Below are 23,457 nucleotides of genomic sequence, written 5' to 3'. Positions count from 1 at the left end.
GAATTGTTAAATGTCAGACTTGGTTTCATACAGATTGCACAAATGCCAAATGCAAGCAAAGCCTTAATATATCTAAAACAGTTTAGATTAAAACATACAAGTGAATCACTTGAAGATTATAAATTTTATAGAAATATGTATAAATATCTTACAAGAAGCAAGCAAAAGCAATATAAATTGAAACACACAAAAACACTTTTATCTGCATCATACTCTAAAGATACACAATTTTTATGGCGCCGTGTAAAGAACCCAAACACTGGTATGCAAAACAGTATCATGTCTGCAAATTGGTATGAATATTTTTCGGAATTATTTATTTTTTCCAGTTCTGTTGACCAGATACAGGAAACCGAAAACATTCAAGTAATTCACTAGACTTTAGACAGAATAACCACTTAAGAATAGGTATGCCTAGCATTGAGTAAACTGAAACATAACAAATCTGGGGGGATATATGCTTTATCCAGCGTCTTCTTTATATGTACGAGCAACGTAATAGCACCAATATTAACAATATTATTTAATAAACTATTCGATGTTGGTTATTACCCGTAATATTGGTCAACAGCTATCATCATACCAATTTTGAAGAAAGGGATGTAAATGAACCCTACAGTTACAGAGGCATTAGTATACTACCTGTATTAAGGAAAGCAATAACATAATAAATGAATGGGTGGAGGAAAACGTATTACTGGGCGAAGAGCAAGGATGATTTAGAGCGTAGTATTCCACAGCAGATACTATATTTATATTATATACATTAATTTGTAAATATTTCAGAAAACGTAGGGTAGAGTCTGTGCAGTATTTACTGACTACGAAAAAGACTTTCATAGGATAGAGAGACATTTACTGTACCAAAAGCTAGACAGTGAATCAATCAGTTGAAAAATGTTAAGAATCATTAAGGCAATTTATACTGATGTAAAGGCATGTGCTAAGTACTACAGACTTATTACCAATGTGTTTAATTGCCATTTGGGTGTGCGCCAAGGTTGTAATTTATCTCCTGTACTCTCTCTTTTCTAATCTGTGAATGATTTGAAACCCTTTTTAGCTGAAGGAAACATGGCATTGTCTGCTAAATATGCTCAATATGTTCTAGACATATTGCTTAAAGTGGAAATTAAAGGTCTACTAGAGTGTGTATGTACGTGCGCGCGCGCGCGCGTGTGTGTGTGTGTGTGATTAGGATTTTTAACGTAGCTGTAACAATTCTTCAGTCATATCGCTACGATGTCTGCAGTGTGGCAGTTTATAGTGATGTCCAGCACTGGGACATCATGCCGCAGACATGTAGCATGATGTCCCACCCAGTCACATTATCCTGACACCAGGCCGACCAGTCTTAACACTAACCTTTAAATGTTGAGCGCCAAGCGAGGCAGCTGTTAGTACCATTTTTGTAACTCTTTGGTATGACTCGGCCGGGGATCGAACCCACAACCTCCCGCTTCCGAGACGGACGCTCTAACCACTAGGCCACCGGAGTGGTCTACTAGAGTGTAATACGCATAATATATCAGAATGTTCATTTTTCGCTAAATAACTCAGAAATGTGCATTAAAAGTGCATATTTTAACTCACAAAGAAGAAAATCAAGATAAGATGTGCCTTTACAGACGTTTAACGGAAAACACTCTGGAAATATTTGCATACTTCCGGTGATAATACGATTTCTGGAAGTGACGTACTGTCGGGAAGTTCCTCAAGTTTACTTATGTGGTGATGGCTAATTTAGTGATGATTCAAGCGAATGTATGGCAAATTTGTCATGCTCATATTCGTCGTGTGAGGAAAGTGAACTCATAGAACGTGATGAATCTTAAGAAGATTCTGCTCCCTGAGTGAGACATTACCAATTCAAGACGGAACGAGACGAGAACGTCGACGAGGACCCTAAAGAGGACATATGGCATAATGAGGCTGAGTAGCGCTTGGGCTATTCATTCTGGTAATTACTATTATCATTATTTTTATTTTTCTTTAATGTTATTTCAATTTCATAATGAAAAGAGAAGGGCATAAATCTGGGCGAATCTTGGATGTCTTCAGAGCAGATTGTCATGTGGGCGTGGTTCATCGGTAACTAGTGGTGTTGAAAGTTAAACACTTAAGACTCAGACTGTGAGAGATGTAGAAATAAATACTTTATTAACTTTATGACAAGTTTGTTCTTTTTAACTGTGAAGAAATGCAGACCCTAAATGTACTTTGGGTGTGATTGTTTACTACCCTCCACAGATAGTAAAATTTAAGAATTTTATTATAATGAAAAAGTAATCATAGACCTGTTGTATCCAGAAGTTTAGGAAACATATATTTTCTCTGTGGGTCTTGGTGTATAAAACTAGTGACAAAGGAAGTATACATATTTATGGGGAAATAAAATCTTGAAAATAATAATAATAATAATAATAATAATAACATCAACAACAACAAAAATAATACATTGCTTATTATTGTTATGTTATTGTGGTACATAAGGAAGAACAAAAGTCTAACCATGTATCACGTATACATATATATCAAACTTTAACATGCAAGAACTTCTCATACATTTTACCCTCAAGTTTGCTCACTAACACAATATTGAATGATGGAGTGTAATACTTACCATGTATATTGGTGTACCTGTGGAAATTGCAGCCGTAAAGAAACAGTCGAGAAGTGTAGATGCTGTGAAGAGATTATGATTTTGAATAAGACTGAGGAGGTCAGGGTGGATTGTTTCATTGCTAATCCAAGATTTCATACAGTATGCTTGGATGAATATGTCCTCGAAGCAGCATACTGTACCTACATTCAGCAATATGGAAATTGCAAGGAATTTCGAGTACATGAACATAAACAGTCTGACTTTGAACAGCAATACTGCATGATGGTGTATCTAGTCCCTGTAATAAGAGTATGTGTTTCATGACTTTGCAGTAGTTATGGTAGGCACACATGAAGTCTTTTGCATGTCTGAACAATAGTTGACAAATGCACCAAACCATTTTGCTTATTTTTACAACTAAGGGTTGGTCATAAAGTTTGACATATTACCAATACATTGTAGTTCTTCCGCAATAAAAAAAAATACATAACTTAATTATTGACTCATATGCTGATACAATTTGTGAGGCCTTAGGAATCCATATCAGCTATGAAGCTATACAAACCATGTCAACAGGGAATGAATGGAAAGTCCACTGTGACATCAAAATGCACCATAGGATATGTCACACCATGTACTGTCTTCAGTTCTCTCTAGTGGATTATCTTCTGGGTGCTTATTTTTAAAATTCTCATTCAGTACCTAAAATATCTAGACATAAGTATTCACACTCACAAGCAATGAGTTGTGTGTTTGACTCTGACCTAGGCCGTCATCCATTGACACAGTTGTATATATTCTGGCAAACATGGTAATTTACTCCCAGTGCTTAAACTCGAAAGCGGGGTGGGGTGGGGTGCGGGTGGTGGAATTGGCCTTTACAATTAAACACAATCAATACATCAATTATTCACAACGTTTTGGCCTTAGCTGAAAACTTGTTTTGTCATTATTATTATTGTTGAACAGGCATGAAATAAGCATGAGCATGCAAATTATTTTTTCGGGGCGGGAGGGGGGAGAATAATGGAGGAGTGGGCAAAACTAAAATTCAAGGGTCACACACACAAATACTCGTCATGGTAAACCATGATTCATTTTGTGTTGTAGGGATGTAGTGATGAGGCTATTACTGTTAGAAAACACACTCCCACTAAAATCGCCCTCTCCCATTGATCGTTCTTTTGCTATGTATATTTGTGGCGAGGGGTAGGGGCTGACAACCAATAATATGGCATGATAAAGAGACAAAAATATTTTACCCTCGCTAGCTCTCGCTTCTGTACAAGCTTCTCTCGGTCTAAATGTTGTTTGCCCTGCCGTAATCCATGATTTTTGTTGATCTGGTGTTCCCGGAGAAAACACGCTTGGTACTGCATTTGGCAGGAGTCGTCTGATGGTCGTAATACCAGGCGACTCTTTAATTTTATAGACGGTATCGAAATCGTCGTCTCTCAAATGTCACTGGTCGAATAACGCACGGTACCATCTACAGAATGCAACTAACAACGAAAGTGGAAATGTTCAGTTCCCTGCAGCACGTCACTTCCGATTTGTCTAACGGAAATTGCCGAGCGCGAAATCGGCTAGGAGCTTTTTTTCCTTGTGCGATAAAAAAATCGATGTTTTGTGGTCATTATTTTCATTAATCATGGGGTATTTGACATAATAGCTTTAAAAACCACATCTATCTCAGAAGTTACGAACAATGGTACTCTGGCCATACAGACGTAAAGATTGAATCATATTATAAGTATATAGGATGCATATTTTCTTAAAAACACTTTTGGTATATGTGCCAGAAAACTTTATCCTTGCAGGCGATGAAGGCTGTGTATGTATTGAAACAAAGTCTTTAAAAATTTGGCATATTATCCGTAACTGGAATGATTCGTCTGTTTGACAAGAAGATAGCCCCCATACTAAATTGTGAAACTGACGTTTGGGGGTTTTATGATGCCAGTGATATTGGAAAAACTCATTTGTCAGTTTGTAAATATATCCTTGGTACATCTAAGTCTACTCCAAATGCATTCATATATAATGCATTAGGAAGAATTATTATGCAGTGTATAAGATATAAATGTATATTGAAATACTGGCTAAGAATTCTAAAAATGTCAGAAGACAGATATCATAAACAATGCTACGATTTACAGTTAAGATGGGGGAAAATTGTGATTGCTGGGCTATGTTAGAAAGCTTCTATTTACATTTGGATTTGGCAATGATTAGTGTACTTAGGGTGTAAATAATGAAAATATTTTTTTAGATTGTTCAGCCAGAGAAGTGAAAATATTTTAGGTTCTTATGTCACGCGTTTAGGCTCGAATAAACAGTAACACAAGCTTTGAAAAAATATAATAATTTATTTCTCTGGAAAAATTCAGTAAAAAATGAAAAAAATAAGAATTTGCTGTTTTATAGAATCAAATCCAAAAATAATCCAAGAATAAAATTTTAGTAGTTCTAATAACAAAATGTTCTACTAATTTCAAGTTCCAGTCCCGACGAAGAATCCAAGATGGAAGACGATGACGTATGCTGTAACCTGTAGTGTTGAAGTCTACAGTTCCTTGTAGAAACAAGAATTGTCACTCCGGTTTTGGAAATTTGAATAAATGTTTATAAAAACTGTCCTTGTTCAACAATTTCACATGAGCACACGTATTTTCCAGGAAGAAAAGAATTAATCCTTTTGAATCCAAATAATATGAAATGACTCCAATCCAAGTAATTTGAAATAACTCCAAACAGCACAATATACAACTTCCAGTGTAACAGCCAAACTTTTCTACTGAAAATAAATCTCCAAAACAAAGGTTATATCGTCTTCTAAAACGCAAAAGTGGGTCACGTGATCATGTCCTATAACGCCCTTAGAAATTATGTACTTGTTAAAGATCATGAGGACAAGTAGTATCACTGCTTGTCCTGCTGGCCCTGACGAAAACCAATCATTTTACTCTAAGAAATAAAAAAAAAATTGTTTACATCTTAAACACGTAGCCCCATCATGACATCGACAACATCCAATCAATTTAAAATAAAAATATAACATGTTTACGTGGTTGCTACTAATTTTTGAATCAAGGTCAGGATCTAGATCAACGCCTGGTTTTTTTTACAAAACGAACAGTCAAGCTCGAACAATTTTCTGAAAAAAAATATCATCTCTAGTGAATAAATTTACATTACAATAACATGTAATAAAAATATAAAAAAATTAAAACTGACACTCAATTAAATTGAAATAAATATATATTAAATCAGATATAATTAAATCAAATATACACAACATGGCAAAAGCTGCAGATTAAATCGATGAAAGACAATATATCTATAGGTTAGTGGGAGTAGAATTTACGTGTCAAAAATATTTATAATTCTTGGGAGATAACGATCTTTGTTATATAAACAATATGCTTAGAGTGTGGAACTTGCCAATCAGAGGTAATACCGGAAGATATGAAAGTATCTACTACGAGGAAAGATTATGTCAAATTTGTTACATTAACATCGAAAATGAATTCCATTTTATTACTGCTTGTCCGCTATATGGAGAAATACGAAGAAAATACTTAACCACCTTTGTATATAAAAATCCACATTTAGAAAATTTTAGGTCCTTTATACATAATGATACTAGTAAAATTCTGATGACTAATTTAGCCATGTTTACTATAAAAGCCTTAAGGATTAGAGAAACCGTTTTATCAACGACTACTGCTACATAAGACTTTAGATCAAAATATTATTCACTGCAAATACAAAGTGCTCATCGAAAATAATATTCTTGAAAATAGAATAGGATTAAAAGTGAAATTCAAACAAGAATTTATTGTTGGATATTATTATTGCGATTCACTAAAGGAATGTTGACACGTCATAAGTATTCAGGCCATCACAGGTACATCAATACTTCCAGCGTTGTATTTATTTTTGAATACCACTAAAGTTGGTTCAGAACATTAATCATTAGGACATGTGTTAGCATGTCTGTGATCATTTCGATTTAGTTCGCAATAGCGTAAGTTACTTTCTTCCTTTTCACTTTGTATCTTAGGGAAGTTATTTGTTGAAATTGCAAAACGTTTTGTTTTCACTCATTCCTGTTACTTTCTTCGGCACATCCCTTTGTAACAAACTGTGTGACAGCTAGTGATTTTATTATCACCCTGATTAGAATAAATGTGTACCTAAAAGAGTACCAATATGATCAATATCTCTTCATTGATCCTAACTAAGAGAAAAAGTGACCTCATTAAAAGACTGACCCATAACGATATCAGCTAAGAGAATAACATCCTCATCAACACCATTCTCAAAATCATGCTTTGTCATGGCTCAAGTAAGTTCACAAAATGGATATAAACCAGTGGTTTTAACTTTAATAGTATAAACTCTCTGATCTATGCAAGGCTTATCATTCGCAAGTGAATTCGCCTCTACCTTATTTCCAGCTAGGTCATTAACTGGTGACAAATGTATACCCCCAACAGGCAAAGAGGTCTCTGGTCCTTCAATCACTGGTTCTATAACCAAATCTGATGAAAATAGTGATTATGACGTGGTCGAAGAATATGCCTTGAAGGTTTACCAGATGGTGCCTGAGGCCTATCCTCAACGGTTTATAAATTGTATTAAAGAAACTATACAGACTCTTATTGAATTTGCTTTGGAAAAGAACCCGGGTTTAAATAGATTGTGTACAGCCAAGAGGGTCGACAAGATTATGAAAACCTCAGATAATTGATAATGATAAATCACTCGCTTTATCAGTAAATAAACTTTGTAATAACTGAGTCCAATGCTCTCTTTGTCATTTCGAATTTTCTGCAATTTTCTCAAAATTAAAAAAAAGTTGTCACCTCATTTTCTCTAAAATGGGTGTCCAACCTCGTTTTCTTGGCAATATGAAAACTTGAAAATGTGTATACATGAGAAGAGTGCTTTATTTCTCAGTTCTAATTCCATTTGATTTAAACTACATCTATATGCCTCTGTCTTTTTTCTCTCTTTCTTTCTTTTTTCTGTATCTCTCTTGCCTTTGCATATGTTCTTTTGGCATTTCCATTTGCCTTTCTCTATAATCCTTTTTCTTTTGCATTTCTCTCTCCACCTTTCTCTCTTGTATTTGTATTTGTTCTTTCTGCATTTGAATTTCTAAATATTTCTTCTCTCTGTGTATTTGCATCTGTTCTTGCTGAAGCTGAAACTTTTTTAACTTACGAACGCCTGGTAATTTAATGCCAATGTCCTTAATTTCCTGTTGGAAACAGACTGAGACATCGTCATCAAAACCAAAAACGCTTCATTAAGAACGCTCGTTTCTACCAAATAAAGAATCAAAATATACTTGACATCTGGTTTCGTTAAAGAAACCTTAACCCCAACAAAATCATAATGCTTGACAAGTTCAAGTAACTCGTCCTTATTTTATGAACTATACTTTCTCCTGGATAGTATCTGCAATACAATTCACTACTTTGGATTTCATGGAGAAAACTTGTTGGTCTCGCAATAAACTTACCAAATGTGAAATCAATGTTCCAGAGAATAAGAAAATTTTAAAATAAAGTGAAATTTAACTTTGAAATATTAAAGCAATTAAAATCTTTAAAATATTCAAAAGAAATTAAAGTCCCTCAAGTATTTAAAATAAATTTACATCCCGTAATCTTATTATGACCAAGAAGCTTAAACAACGTAAAAAGAAAGAGTAAAAATAGCAATTATTGTATAATTTAAAATATAAATTTATTTCTCTCTAATAAAAACTGCAAGAATTAAAATAACCTTTATGGTAACAATTATTAACATTCCTACAATTTTCTATTAATTCCAGATAATCCGGATACGCTATAAAGGTATTTTGAATGAAAAATATAATGTGGTTATGTGTTAAGATCACAGAAGAATCACTGCTTTAAAATCCAAAAATCGTTACTTTTATTCAAGGTAAATCAAAAGAATATTAAGTTCAAAAATTGTCCTTGAATGTTTTACGGTAAATCCAAACCTATTAATATATCCAGGTTCATTGTGTAAGCTAAACGTTGAATGTTTACTCGTGAAAACAAATATGAGCTTAATTGGTAATCGATCCATTATTTCGAGATATAAGTTGAATATATTGTGTACTCTAGTGTTATTATTTGATTAACACAGTGCCTAATGTTGAATTTTATCCAGCAAAGGTTTGCGGAGCATAGTTAAATCCTTAAATAAAAGCCATGTTTTAGGTATAATGTCAGGTTTAAAAATAGACAATGACCCTTTGGTTTTTAGATAGCAATTACGAGTAATTATAGAATCTATACCACCAATATATTCCTTACGTTCTGGACACCAATCACCATATAAACACCTTCAGTTACTTGACTACCATCTGTATATTCCTTACTGGAAAAAATATCAAACACATGCACGTGTTTGGATTTGTATTCAAGTATTCAACATATTTCTAAAATCTAATACAAAACCCTTTTTACCCAATTCTTCGAATATATATAATGGAAATTAAATTGTTTTTCCGTCTTCATCCTTAAAACTAATATTTTATTTATGGTACCTAATTTTACTATTTTGTAATGACCATTAACATATGATGAAATTATATCTGTAGGAAACAAGTGTAACAGAGGGCGACTCTATCAAATAGGAATAATAACCATAAGTGTCAATTTTAGTGCTATTTATTTCATGAAGATAAAATGCTTAACTAAATAAATTTCAAAAATAAATCAAAATAATCACATAGTGCTATAAATTTTTCCACAATTATTTCTCCTTTAAGTTCTTTCAAGCCCTATCAGTTCCTCAATATACTGCATTATTTATTTTCCTTCTATAGCGAATTCGTTAATTCTTTACACAAATGTATCAGTCTCTTTGTGGTTCAGTGGTGTACTTAAAGTTAACAGTTTCCTTCAGTTTGCCTTTCAAAATTTTAAACTAATTATCGTTAGATTCACTAGTTTTCATTTGTGGCTCTCGCGAGTTATTACTTAGTTACTTTCTTAGCTAAATCTTTACTGGCTGATGAAACTTGGAATAATCAAATTTATTAATTCATCGATTTCTATGTGAACCAATCGACATCTGAGTATAATTTTCAAAATTATTGTGTGAACGACTATAGGAGACGAGTTAAAGTTACATGATAAATAGTGTCAATTATGTAGTTTGTCTCACTCGGCACATATTACAGAATACGTTTGCACCATTTCTTGAATTGGAGTTTGGAGGTATTTTATCTATATTAACTGCTTATAATGATCGTGTTTACGCAGGATGGGAAGCTTTACTATGTAACCGACTGTGTTTCGTATACGTTAACACCATAGCCCAGATAAAAATCCAACCACATATCAAGTCGTCAGTTTTGTAAGAGCACTGCGAACTTGTATCATCTTGTGATTCTTAAGATTTATCTTATATCCTGTTTAAACTTCTTTGCTTTAAATCATTCGAATATGTTTGAACGCGTCTCAAGATATCCATTCAGTTCAAATGCAAGTGGATCTTTCTTCTTTGGTGAAGTTTCATTTTCTTGTGGTTTTCATGATCATCGACTGCTCCACGTCTGTTGACAAAATCAATATAATGGTGTAACTGATAAGTGATATTTATATTTTGTAAACCACATAATACGTACTTATTCACCAAACATAAATAATGGCTTGGATACGAAACAATATTGATCAGTGCAATATAGTTTCAACTCTTTAAATGTTTTCGCAGTCCTGCTTAACTGGATCGAAATAGTGAGTTACATAGAAAGAAGAAGCACTGCTTGCTGATCTTCTAGATGTCCATAATTTAATTGGCAGACATTTCCATTCACACGCTAAAGGATAAAATATAATACTTTTACCTATATGAGTCGTTTTTTTGTTTTGTTAACTTGTCTACTTGAGTCTTCGAATCGTTTGCCTGATTCTTCAAACGATTTTTTATCACACCGTGTGCTTTGAATTTAAATTTATGTCTCGTGTATATTATCCACATAGATTTAGAGTACTTTTGTTTTACAATACATGGAGAATGAGAAATGGTATCGCAATTCCAAACCTGTATATAAATGTTCTCTCATCGATTATTGTTGATATGTAATAATAAGTCATAAAATAATCACGATCACTCGTATGTTTATTTGTGTGTGTGTGTCCTTTTCATCTCCAGCTTGATTTTAGCACAACCTCACTTTCGTTTGGTTCATATCAAGTGATATTATATAATATCTTTCCGGGATAACAATCTTAGCTACTTTAGGATCAGGCTTCACAATTTCTTTGTAATACAGTGTTTTATTTATAATTTTTAAAATTAAGTTGATGTAATAGATACTCGTCTTTACTTAATTTTAAATATCTAATGTTATGTATGTTTAATTTGTATTGTTTCGTGGCTTTTCTTAATGATTAAATGTTGTGAACATCTCTAGTTTGTACTTGACCTTGCCCAAAATCAACATAATTGGTACCTGATAAGTGATATTTATATTTTGTAAACAACATAACATACCTATTATTTGCCTAGAATGATGGAATAAATATTCAGATCATTATCTATGGAAGTAAACAAGTTCACTTCTATCTGAATGCAACATATCATCTTTTCACTTGTAAATTCCTAAATGTGTTGATAATTTTCAAAGCATTACGATGGAAGCATTTTCCCTCTGTTACTGCGTTTTAGGTTTTTATAAAATGTGGTTTACTTGAAGAAAACAGTTACCCATTCTTGCTTTAACATTTGAAGCAGTGTCGTTCTTATTGTTGTGTTCAGTATTTAATTTAGGTGGAATTATTTATTCAAAATATTATTCACTGGAATTTCAAAGTGCTCCATAATATTCTTGAACTCGCATGTTGATCTGGAACGATGGTGAATTCAGACAAGGACATTTTGGATCATTATTGTGATTCTTCAAAGGAGTGTTAGCACAACATCACAATCCAGGTCATTGAAAAATTAGCACGTTAGAGACCACAGGCAAATTACACATTCAATATTGGAATTTATTTGGAATGCCACTGTAATTCAACTGGAACGTGATATATTTGGACTTGCGATTGATCTTTAAGGAATATTTGGCATTTAATTCACAATACTGTCAGTTCTTTCTTAAATATCACTGTGTATTGTAACGAAATAAATCGTTATTGAATTATTACAAAACTTGCTGGTTTGCGCTCTTCTCTGTTACTTACTTTAAGATCATATAATCGAAATACTGTGATATCTTATTTGTATTGTTCAATAAAGATTTGTCGAACTTAAAATGTAGATTGAGGAGTTTAGCTTTTTACAGCTGGTGGTAAAGGACGCAGAGTAGGTATTATTGGATGATGTTCAGGACGGAGTGCAAGCTTTCGAATACCAGAACGCAATTACTTAGTATAATCAGTAGCTATGGATACTATTCTAGCGAAGGGTTGGAAATGTATTTGATGGTAAAAGAGATTAAGAATAGGGTAAACTTAAACTTGGAAAACATTTATGGGAATTTTATGCCGAACAGAAGAAACAAAATACAAAATACTAGGGCTACTGAGAAAGAAACAGCGACGCAAATATTTCTTGGATTATGTTAATTACTTGATAGCTGCGGTAGGTGTTGTTAGAGTGCTTGCTATATATTTAATTATGAAAGGACTTAAAAGAGTCAGTGACGAAGAATCCTGTTAACCAGTCCTCCAAAGAGTCAGTTAAAGTAAAATTCGTTTCTAGAGATGTTGCAATATAATTGTGAATTAAAAAAGAAATTAAAATCGATATTATTAAAATGCAAGCGAAATGAACAAAATGCATAGTGAACGAATAACATACGTGTAATTAATATTTGCTTTGCGGCATAGAATTGAATTACTACAGGAAGAAACAGTACGTTTTTGAAGATTATGTTTTATCTTTAGTGGCAAGCGAAACGAACAAAATGTAAATAGAAACGAAAAACACATCATTTACTACGCATCATCAAACTGAACTCTTAAGTAAGAAACATCATTTTCAAACTTAGCAAGAAACACGTTAATTGGTAATCCAAGGTTTTAGGTTTTCAATCTTCAAATCCTTGAATCTGGAATATACGTATAGCGTAACTGTTATTGGTCTATATTTATCAACTTGTAAGATTAAATAACTCTCATTCAAAAAATAAAAAATGTATTCATATTTACTTACCACTAAAGGTTGCATCTAGTTTATCAACAATTCTTCAATTCAGATTTCTGTTACATTTTTGTTCGTTATATTTTTGATCATGTTTAATGATATTTATTTTCATAGTGATGTACACCAGCTTCATCTATTACATAGAATCGCTAAATCTAGCTAGACCTATACTGAACAAATATGTGTAATTTTATATCTAATACTTTATAAAAGTTCGGTTCAACTTCTTCTCTGATTGGAAACATTTCTTCCGTGAAATAATGAAGATAGCTTTAGCACACAAAGATTTTTATTTTGAGATATTAACTTATTTACCTATTTTATAATCCAAATGTATATAAGATATTCAAAAATACGTTAATCCATACCTTACATCTATTATCATCCTTGTTGCTTCAACTGGATACATGTTTATAGATTGTTGGTCTGATTTTGTTACATCCTTCAATAAGCCTTTGTAATATATTTACCCATTTCTTGGTTTATTTTTTTAATATATTTCTAGATTCTCGTCATAAGAGTTCGTTTAAATCTTTCCACTACTATTTTGTCTTAATGAATGTAAAAGTATTTCATAGTTTCTTTCTCGTGTAATTAACTGGGATTTGCGTTATATTATTGCCTGTAATTATATGGCATTTACGTTATTATTTTGCCTGTAATTAAATGGCATTTACGTTATTATTTTGCCTGTAATTAAATGGCATTTACGTTATTATTTTGCCTGTAATTAAATGGCATTTACGTTATAATTTTGCCTGTAATTAAATGGCATTTACGTTATAATTTTGCCTGTAATTAAATGGCATTTACGTTATATTATTGCATTCCTTCATCTAATTATGTGGGTCTCTTTAATGTTTTCTCTTGATTATTTATTTCCTAAAATATTTGTATTACCTTTTTCTTTTTGCTTTTTTAGCCTATGGATTCTTTTTGAAAAGATTTCTATCGTTCAAAATATATCTATAAGCTTTATTAGAGTGTTCATATTATTGCCAATAAAGTATATTTGCCTCAACTGACCATCCGCATGACTTAAAAAGCCGTGTATATCGACATCGTTATTTGGTGTTTATGTGTACTGTTTAAGTAGACAGTTCCATATGTTAACCTTGATCAATATAGTAAATATTTCTTCCTAGATGGCAATTAAACTGTATAAATATATGAAGATGGGTAACCTATTGTATGGACTGATATTAAATCTACGTGGCATTTTTCTCTGTTTGATACAACAAAACGTGAAGAAATTTATATAGGTCAAGATATTTTGTTATGGTATTGGGATGGGACTGAGACTTTGAGTCGTGGGGACTTCTTCTCATCCGATATTATTAATAAAGTTATTCGTCTACGATAGCAAATATACTGAAATTGTATTCAGTCTACTTATAGGATATGAAGCATTGTTTGCAAAACTAAATGATATAGCTAATTGCCTTTAGCGCCAATGGTTTAGGGGTCTAAAATATTTTGCATATGCAACTGAGTATCACCTTACTGCCTACAGTTAGCCTCCAAAACAGCAGATAAAAATAACTCAGCAGAAATTTTAAAACATATCTCCACCGATTGTTTCAAAAAGAACTTATACAGCTGACATATGATGGCGCATGAAAATATTTGCAAAGAAAGAAAATAAAATGAACCCAAATATCCCACAGTGCTAATGTATGATGAAGCATTACAAACAATATCATGATTGCAAAAAGGAAACAAAACCTATACTGATGATATACAATGAACAATGAGAAAGACATATATGTGCAAAAATGGACCATCAAATTTCGATAGGCGACAGAAGAAAAAAAGATCAGCACAGAATGCATGCAAGTAATTGTTTCTTCCCTCTTTTTTTGCACAAGAGATACATAATGCAGTAGGGCGGGGATTGTATAAATATTTATCATAATTAATTATATAGTTAACGTAATTCTGGGATAAGAGCTGACTTTTGTTGATCATAACATTTTTAGTGTGCCTTTGGGGTCGTGACTGTGTTAAAGGAATTATTTTGGTGACCACTAAGCCACGTCTGTGCTATAAATTACCACAAAACTGATAATCAGTGGCTTAGGCGGTTCATGTTTTTATCAAGAGTGCATTACAATAATATTTTTGTGTTTATTATTTATAGATTTTTTCTTGCTGAAAATGACTAAAATGTGAAAATCAATCAAACGATTATTTTGCGTCCTCCTAAGGTAATTTTTTGGAAACCATGATTTAGATAGAGATGTAACGACTACCCGGATGAACAATGCCGGTCACAACATGTTTTATCTGTCCAAGACGACATCCAGTTTAGTTCATGTACAATAGTCTGCTATTATAAGAGAATGATACAAATAGTCCTTACACAGACCTTTTGCAAACTAGTAATACGATCTTCATTGCTGGATCACGTCTTGGTGTCAGCATCCACAATCCGGATCATGATTCGACGGTTTGATTCAGGCTTTTTGATTCTGAAACGAGAGAGAGAAGGGGGGGGGGGAGGGAGAGAGGGAGATAGAGAGATAGACAGAGAATTAAATGGATATCTTAAGCATAATGTTGCCAATATATCACACAGTCAAATAAACATGACTTTATTAACAAAAATGTCAAACAATACATTTTTATTTGAGGCGAAAGTTGGGAATTGTAGAGGCAGTTCTTCGCTAAGTATAGTTTCTGTGGGTGGGTGTACAAATAAATTTCACCACCTGACATAGGCATGCACGTATTCCTAGTCTTGTAATAATGTTAATACGACGGAAAGAGCGAACAAAATGGATACTGGAAAGGTTAGAAAATGATAGGTATATAACCTTCCCAGGAGAGCATAAAAAATCAGACAGTGTATACAAAAATATCCTTTCAAGCTTCACCTTGATAATTCGCAGGACAGTTTCAATACCTAAGTACGCCTGATAAATCAATAGGCTGACATTTTCTCTGCTACACTCAGAAACGAGTTTTATTTCTTTTCAGAATTCATTCAGAGTAGCTTCCTATATCCTGGTTTGCTCATGCTTATTCAACTACGATGCTCTCAAATACAATGAAAAATCGCTAGACGTAGCAATACAAAATTGTCCTATAACCTTCTGAGATAAAATATAGTCCCAGTCCATGAACTGCTGCTTAAGAAGCCGGTAAAATCAAATTACTATCGTCTGACTTATTTGATGAATTGACTTGCACTCCAGTGCGTAAGCTTAAGCAGAGAGTAAATATTTTAAATGAGACTAAACAGAAGTAATATTTTAGGACACATAACCCAAAAGACCATTTTCTCCTTTTTAATCAAGCAGATGATACAGAATCGGCGTTCAACCCACTCTCTCTGTCAGAAAAATAATTACATTGGTGACTGACTGACAAAATATCGATAAATTACTTCAAACTTAATATAAATTACCAAATGCAGACCTTAGTAGATGGAATGAATCTGGATCAGCTCTGTATGTATTTAACAAACAAAAAAAAAAAAACAAGTAAAAGAGTCGGATCTTTTATTAGCCTTACATCGATATTATTACACAATGTGTGTGTGTGCAATCTGCATGTACTTTCATGCACCTTCAGGTAAATATATGAAATCTTTTGAATCAGACTTATGACACGTGCATATGTGTGCTTACCCGTTATTACTGACATTAATACAGATTTACAATCATCAACTCCCAAACCATCTAACTTGACATCATTGAGAACCAACGGATCTTGGATAAATTCTGGTTCCCTTGCATACCTTTTGACTGATAACAGTTTGATGCCATGCTAAAAACGGATCACAAAATATCAAGTATATCATTAAAACATTTCCACCACCATGCCCGGTTTCCATACTTGGCCCGCTGTTGAGTGAAAATAGAGTTTGCCGAGAATGTTAAGTACATTAATTAGTACCCACCTATATACACGTAAACATTCAGAAGATAGGTCATGTCACCAGAGATTTATCACCGACATTTTATCCTGAATATTTTATTCCCCAACAACGATTCTGTTCTCGCTCTGAGCTATATAAATTCTGCCTGTTCGGATTTCCATTTTAGCTTATCTAGTAAATATTCGAATCCAAAGTTCCTGGAATGAAGTTTACTTAATAGTCAATATAAACTATTCAGAAAGTCAATACATATTTGATGGTGCGCTGCTTAAGGCTTATGTACCTGTTTTGATCATTGAACAATGCATTTTGGCTATATGTCTTCAAAATCAACACTGCAGAGACTACACATTGTAATTAATTCTAGCTGTTATGCGTACGTATTACATTACTGTAAATAATAATAGGTAAAACTATTAAGCAATTGCAACTTGAACAAGCATTGTAATACTTTTAGTTTCCAAAACTTCACCAAAAATGTATTAAGTCCCAAAGATTCATTTTTTCTTTAATTTACACTTAACCCCCAATGCCACCGTTTTTCCTAAATTCATCATGCTTCAATCTAACTAAAGTTAGGAAGGAAGGAAGTGATTTGTTTTAAAAAAAGGGACATTCATCTTTCTTTGAAAAAATCATCACGTTCGACTTAAACGATGTTAAAGTACTCAGTTTAGAATTAAGAAGTGCCGCTCTTTAATTCAGTCACCGAAGTTGTTCGTAATTCCGTTTATTTTTTAAAGGAGTGCCCCAAAAGTACTTACGTGATATATTCCTCAAAATTCGTTACTGACTAATCAGGTAACAACATTAACACATGTACAAATTGCTTCGAGAGGGAATGAAGAGAGGCAGACTTGCTTTTTAATCGAATCTGTGAAGAAAAAGCGTACATTAGATTTTTTTAAAAATAATAAGACTCGGGTGAACATTCTTGATCAGCTGCGGCGTTAGAATACTTTGAAGGGCGAACTTGAAACCAAGCTGTTGCAGATTTCCATATTAATTGGTAAGAATACAATATGAACTTGCATACAATAATATATTTCATTTATGCCTTTGAAGAAAACATACTCGTAAATGCAAGACCGACTACTACATAATATCAAGGGCAAAATGAGAATAGCGTATATAAACGGATCGCATACCTTATCCGACATACCGCAGTATTGGCTTCTTCTGTGCACACGGTGACGTTATCAAATCTTGCGTTCCAGATTTCGAATTAAACTGGTTAACTCACGGATGTCGCTGATCAGCATCGGATTAATTCGTATGCATGTGCAAAATGGCCAGGGTTACTTAGTTCATAGGAGAAATTCCTTGGCTCTTAATGTGATGAAACGTCGATATTACATTGTTTTATGGCACCCAACAAAGTTTATGACCAATATCTTTCGAGACGGAAGCTTGCATTACCCCAATGAATAATGCCTTTGTTCGAACATGATTTAAATTTAATTGCCGAATAAAACGTGCCAAGAACGACAAGGAAATTTTGTATGATTTCCACATGACTGAAACGAGCTGACGAGATATTTTTAAAACTTGATCTTACATATTTTTGCTGTTATGCATATCTATATTGTGTCTTTAACTTTTGGTGCATGATTGTAAATTGCAGTGAGCTATGAATAGGTGTTTACAATTTTAAACTCAGTCTTAATATTAAACCTGTCGACATTTTGGGGTGATTTACTACTGGATGATTAAATTAGGTGAGTCCTGTTGCGACGTGGGGATGTATTGTGAAACATGTCACTTGCGAGGTATTGCGACATAGATCTGCTTAGAAAATACTCGGATGTAACGCCGTAAGGAGCATATAATGTCGACAAAGTACACAATTAATTCATTCCTATTTTCTATGTTCTTGTTTCAGAATTAGTCTGCAGATGTATTTAATGTTGTGTTTAGATATAATTTGAGAAGAATCGTTTGCTTGGATTTTTCATTGAAATTACAAAGTGCTCATTTACTTTGGACTACAATAATTCTCTAGGGTTATTGTGAAGTTGCTCAAAGACATTCTGTAAAATGCCAATGTGATACGTCAAGACTGCTGACACTTTAGTATATTGGTACATAAGCACAACTGAAACCTGGAATTCATTCGAAATACTTTTCCTTTGATCTAGTGATAGAAATTGCAAGGATTTTTTGGATTTAATTCACAATAATGTACGTTCGTCTTAAATTGTTTAGAACTTAGAAAATTAAATTAATTGTTAAGTTTTACAAAATGTGTTAGCTTTGTCTCTTTCAGTTACTTTAAGACCATAGAGTCGTAACAATGCCAGTTGTGGGAAGATTGTAAGCACTTCTTGTGTCTTGAAAAGAAATGTTACAGAACGGAGCTTACACGATTTTAAACTCTAACAAAGATTTATATTTCTTGCATCATTTCATAGTCTTTGTCGTTTTGAAAAGCTGAGTGTCAGATCAAAATGTTGGTGACCTCAAAACATTTTTATACAACCTATATTTTCCCAGTGGGGGAAGATACGATACAAACACTCTGAATTAAGATGGTACCAGCGTGTGTTGACATAACAGAGCTCCACACCCTCATGCATTCACAGCTTAGGAACACTAAAAAGAAACTTAAAACATACTTCCTGCACCTCGGCAATGCAAACTCTATTTTGTTTAAAACTGCGCCGGGTGTGAGCAAGGTAAACATTGTGCTTATTGTTGATTTACTTGAATTTTTTAATATAGGGAGTAGCCACCTCTTTATCGGTATCCAAAATAATGTCTGTACGATCCAAGACACTGAACTGTCAGTTTTATTGGAGCTCTGTGTGTATGTGCATGTGTGCGTAAATGCGTGAATGCGTGCGTGCTTTTCAAGTATGTAGTAAGCAATTACGTAGTCCTTCATACGGCGGGATATAAACAATTGTTTTACATCATTGGTATACATTACAGCTTTTCAGGTGTGGCAATATTATTAAATATATCCTTCGCAGTTCGAAGCTAAACAAAGCAAAATAAACTGGAGAGTAATGCACTCAACACAGGCCCTAAACAGTATGTTATGAAAGTTCTTCAATGTATAGATGCAGTGATGCAACGTGGTCCATACAGTGAAAACAAACTATTGGATATTTACTCAATTTAAGTCCTTTTACGGTTTTGCCATGAAAATGTATCGTTGTATTGCAATATATAAGAAATATTAGTTGAACTATGAGAGTATGGCTGTAGATTGCGTATGAAATAAAATGTTTTTTCATCTCTTATTAATTATTCATTATCAATAATACATTTATATGAGGGGGACTTTGAAGTTTACTTCGGAATAGTTATATAGATTATTTTTTTGGTAATAACCACCATTTCATTACCTTGGCCAGCTATCTATCCTTTTTTCAACTGTTTGCTGGTGGTCTATGTTTTTTTTTTAACAATATAGCTGAAAACAGTTTTAAAGACTTTAGACCAAAATAAAATATCAACTACTTTCCAAATTATCCAACTATTGGGTAAACCGTCTAATTTTTTACCCTAAACCCTATGTCAACCATCTTCGTATTTTTCCTAATTCATTTTACAACCCAAAGCCACTGGTCACTATCTTTCAAAAATGCATTAAAATCCACCTAGGCCACTGGCTTTCAAAACTATATATAAATCCCGCCACATAAGCCACTGAATTTTAAGAATTTTCCCAAGCAAAACTATGCTACTGGACGTAAAAATTAGGTGGATGGTCAAAATCTGGGCCAGTGATTTTCAACATATTATGAAAAAACACAACGGACTTTCAAATTTTCATGGAAAACCATTGGCCTCGCTCACCTTCTTTATATTAAAAACATAAAATACAATGCCAGCGCATATCTCCCAATGTTATTATTTCACCTTCGCAGTGAATACAACTTCGGAGACTGTTTGCAAAATGACACCACCTTACTGCCACAAGCCTCTCCCCTTTGGATAGATATAAGAAAGAAAGCATCTAGCCATAAGAAAGAGGACACATTTCCTTCCAGATCCTGCTTCCTGTTCTCAGCTATTGAAATTGTGTATTCCTTTTTTCTTTTTGTTGAATATATGAGACCTGTTTTCTTGCTTCATCATATTTTAATAGTATGTATTTTATTTATCTTGTTTATACATGAGATTTTGTGTCAGTCTTTTTCAGCATACTTTAGTAATATCGTATTTATTTTAGTATTTGTTTTAATTGCAGAGACGAAACCCATATATATTTTAGTATTATGATAGGTACAATAATCTTAAGCAATTTATAGGTATTTCTTACAAAACCGGCCTATACATTAATCTGAAATAGGTCCGATAAACAAAACTAAGGTTAAGGTTACCTAAGGCAGGTATGAAATTGTAAACAGTTCAAGGTTATATCGATAGCTGCACAATTCTATATATTATTAGTGCTATTGGCCTGTGTGCATCCATTTGTCTCTTTCTTGATCCATGAATCTAAAAGTGTAGACCCAACGAAAAACACGATACAGTTAAACACTAATTCACAAATGTTTCATATCACTTTCAAATAGAGTACCTTTTCCATTTTTCATAATTTTATTTGTGTTAATATTATTATGTACCCTAACATTTCTGTGAACATGATCAGCTAGCTCTTAACCTCTGGCAATTATATATTGGATATTTTATTCTGGATTTTATGTTTAATTGTATCTTTTAGATATCATCTGGTGGTTATTACCTTCTAGTAAAATATTACTGGATATTACCTGTTGGATATTATCTCCTAGATTATATTATTTTGGATATTAACTTCTAATATCATCTGCTGGACAGTATCTTCTGGATATTAATTGTTGGACATTATCTTGCAGATTATATATTTGTGGATTGACTCTGTTGAGTATTGGCACCTGGATAATTTATGTTGCATATTATTATGTGGATATTATATTTGGACAGTATCGACTGGATAGTATCTACTATATGTTATATATTGGAGACTACCTTTTGTATTTTATATGTTTGGCCTCATAGTTTATATTATCTTCTGGAGATTATTGTGGTTTATTTTAGATATTGTCTTTTGAAATCATCTTCTGGGCTATTATATGTTGGATATTATTTTCTGCATACATTGTTTTTGATTTTCAGAATATTAATTATTTGATGTTTTCTGTTTATTTTGTATCTTCTGTATCTTCTAGACATTATCAGCTAGATAGCATGTAATCAATACAATAATATCTTATAGAATAAATGGTGTGAATTATTGATTCACCGAATATCACGTGCTTCGACTGAAAATAACCTATCGCACGCGATTGTGTCTCCCGAACAGTATCCTGTTTTTTTGTCTTGTTTGATCTGGCATAATGAAAATGATTACCCTTGTTTGTGCTTCACCCAGGCTTCGCTAATGGGCGTTGTCTTCTTGATATCTTAGGTTGCATCTTATCCTCTACACAGTATCTGCTGTATATTACCGTCTAGATCAGTGGCGTAACTATCTCAACACGGGCCCCCACATCAAACCTTTTGTACCCCCCTTACTGTCACTTTATATTTTCTGGTTGGGCCGGGCCCCCAAGACGGCCGGGCCTCACAGCACGGATGTACCTGCTACAATGGTAATTATGTCATTGGTCTAGATGATATAAGTAGTATTATACGTTAAGGATATGGCTACAAGGCATATGCCGATCCAAGAGCCTCGCCAATTCCACGTAGAACTAGTACAAGCTAACTCTGAAGCTGCTTACTTTACAAATTAAATCATGCAGTCATTCAATGGACTTAATATTTAGTATGCGAGTTTTGCTAAATGAAAAACTTCCGGTCAGCCCTGGTTCGCCTTGTGATCAGTACTCTCAGTGTACTCTACTATTTACTACTAATTAGAGAAAAAAAAACATTTTCTTCATCGTATAGGTCAGTTTTAGATAAAATTTTAATTGAATTCAAACGTATTGCATTTTAGTGGATCTCAAAGCGGTTTTGGATAGATTTGTAAGCGCGCATAAAGTCAAGCAGAAGTAAAAGGTACCAAATGACGTCAGCCACTATTGTGGTTGCTACCAATTTGCAACGTTTCCAGAAGAAAACTTTTCATACAACGTTGTAATTAGAGATACGAATATATTATATATTAATGGTTTGGTGTGAGGGAAATGATGACGGAAAAGCTAGAAATATTTTGAGACAGAACATTTTTACCAAGCGGCCAGATTATAATTGCAACTTCTTAGTATGTGTTGCAAGCTCTGTCATGGAATTGTATAAATCCTTTTATTTATTAAATACATGTACTCGGGTGGTTTCTTTTTTTTTGTGTACAACTATATCTGAGGGTGATTTTGTGTATGTTGTACAAACACTTCGAAATAATGAGTTCGGTTCATCCTATCGTCTGTGTATAAATGCCTTACCGTAAGACTAAATGTTTACATTACGGAACGTCTTGTCAGTGAGCGGTCTACTTTAAGCTTTAAGGTCTTGCACATCTGCAGCTGTTAAGGTATGATAGTTATTAATTTCTTGTGTATAAGTTACAACTATTGTACTACCACGTTTATTTTTGTATATTTTCTATGTAGTTTCGGCTTACGTAGTATCATGCAAATAGTTTCTATTCTTGTTTGTGACTTAGCAAGAGATTTATATTAGCAATATATAAAGTTGCATTTTTAAGAAACATTTAGTACCGTAGAATTCTGGTCGGGAACGGTTAGGTTCACTTATGAACTTATGTATTATTTTGTAATTATCGTGCCGATAATGTAATCTGTGTGCCTTACCGTATATAACGTCATTACGTTTTATCGTATTTGCC

The sequence above is a fragment of the Sinohyriopsis cumingii genome, chromosome 1 (assembly GCF_028554795.1).
Source record: "Sinohyriopsis cumingii isolate HCF-2022 chromosome 1, ASM2855479v2, whole genome shotgun sequence".
Classification (NCBI taxonomy): Eukaryota; Metazoa; Mollusca; class Bivalvia; order Unionida; family Unionidae; genus Sinohyriopsis; species Sinohyriopsis cumingii.
The sequence above is the reverse complement of the archived record's forward strand: the minus strand, read 5'-3'. Positions refer to the sequence as shown.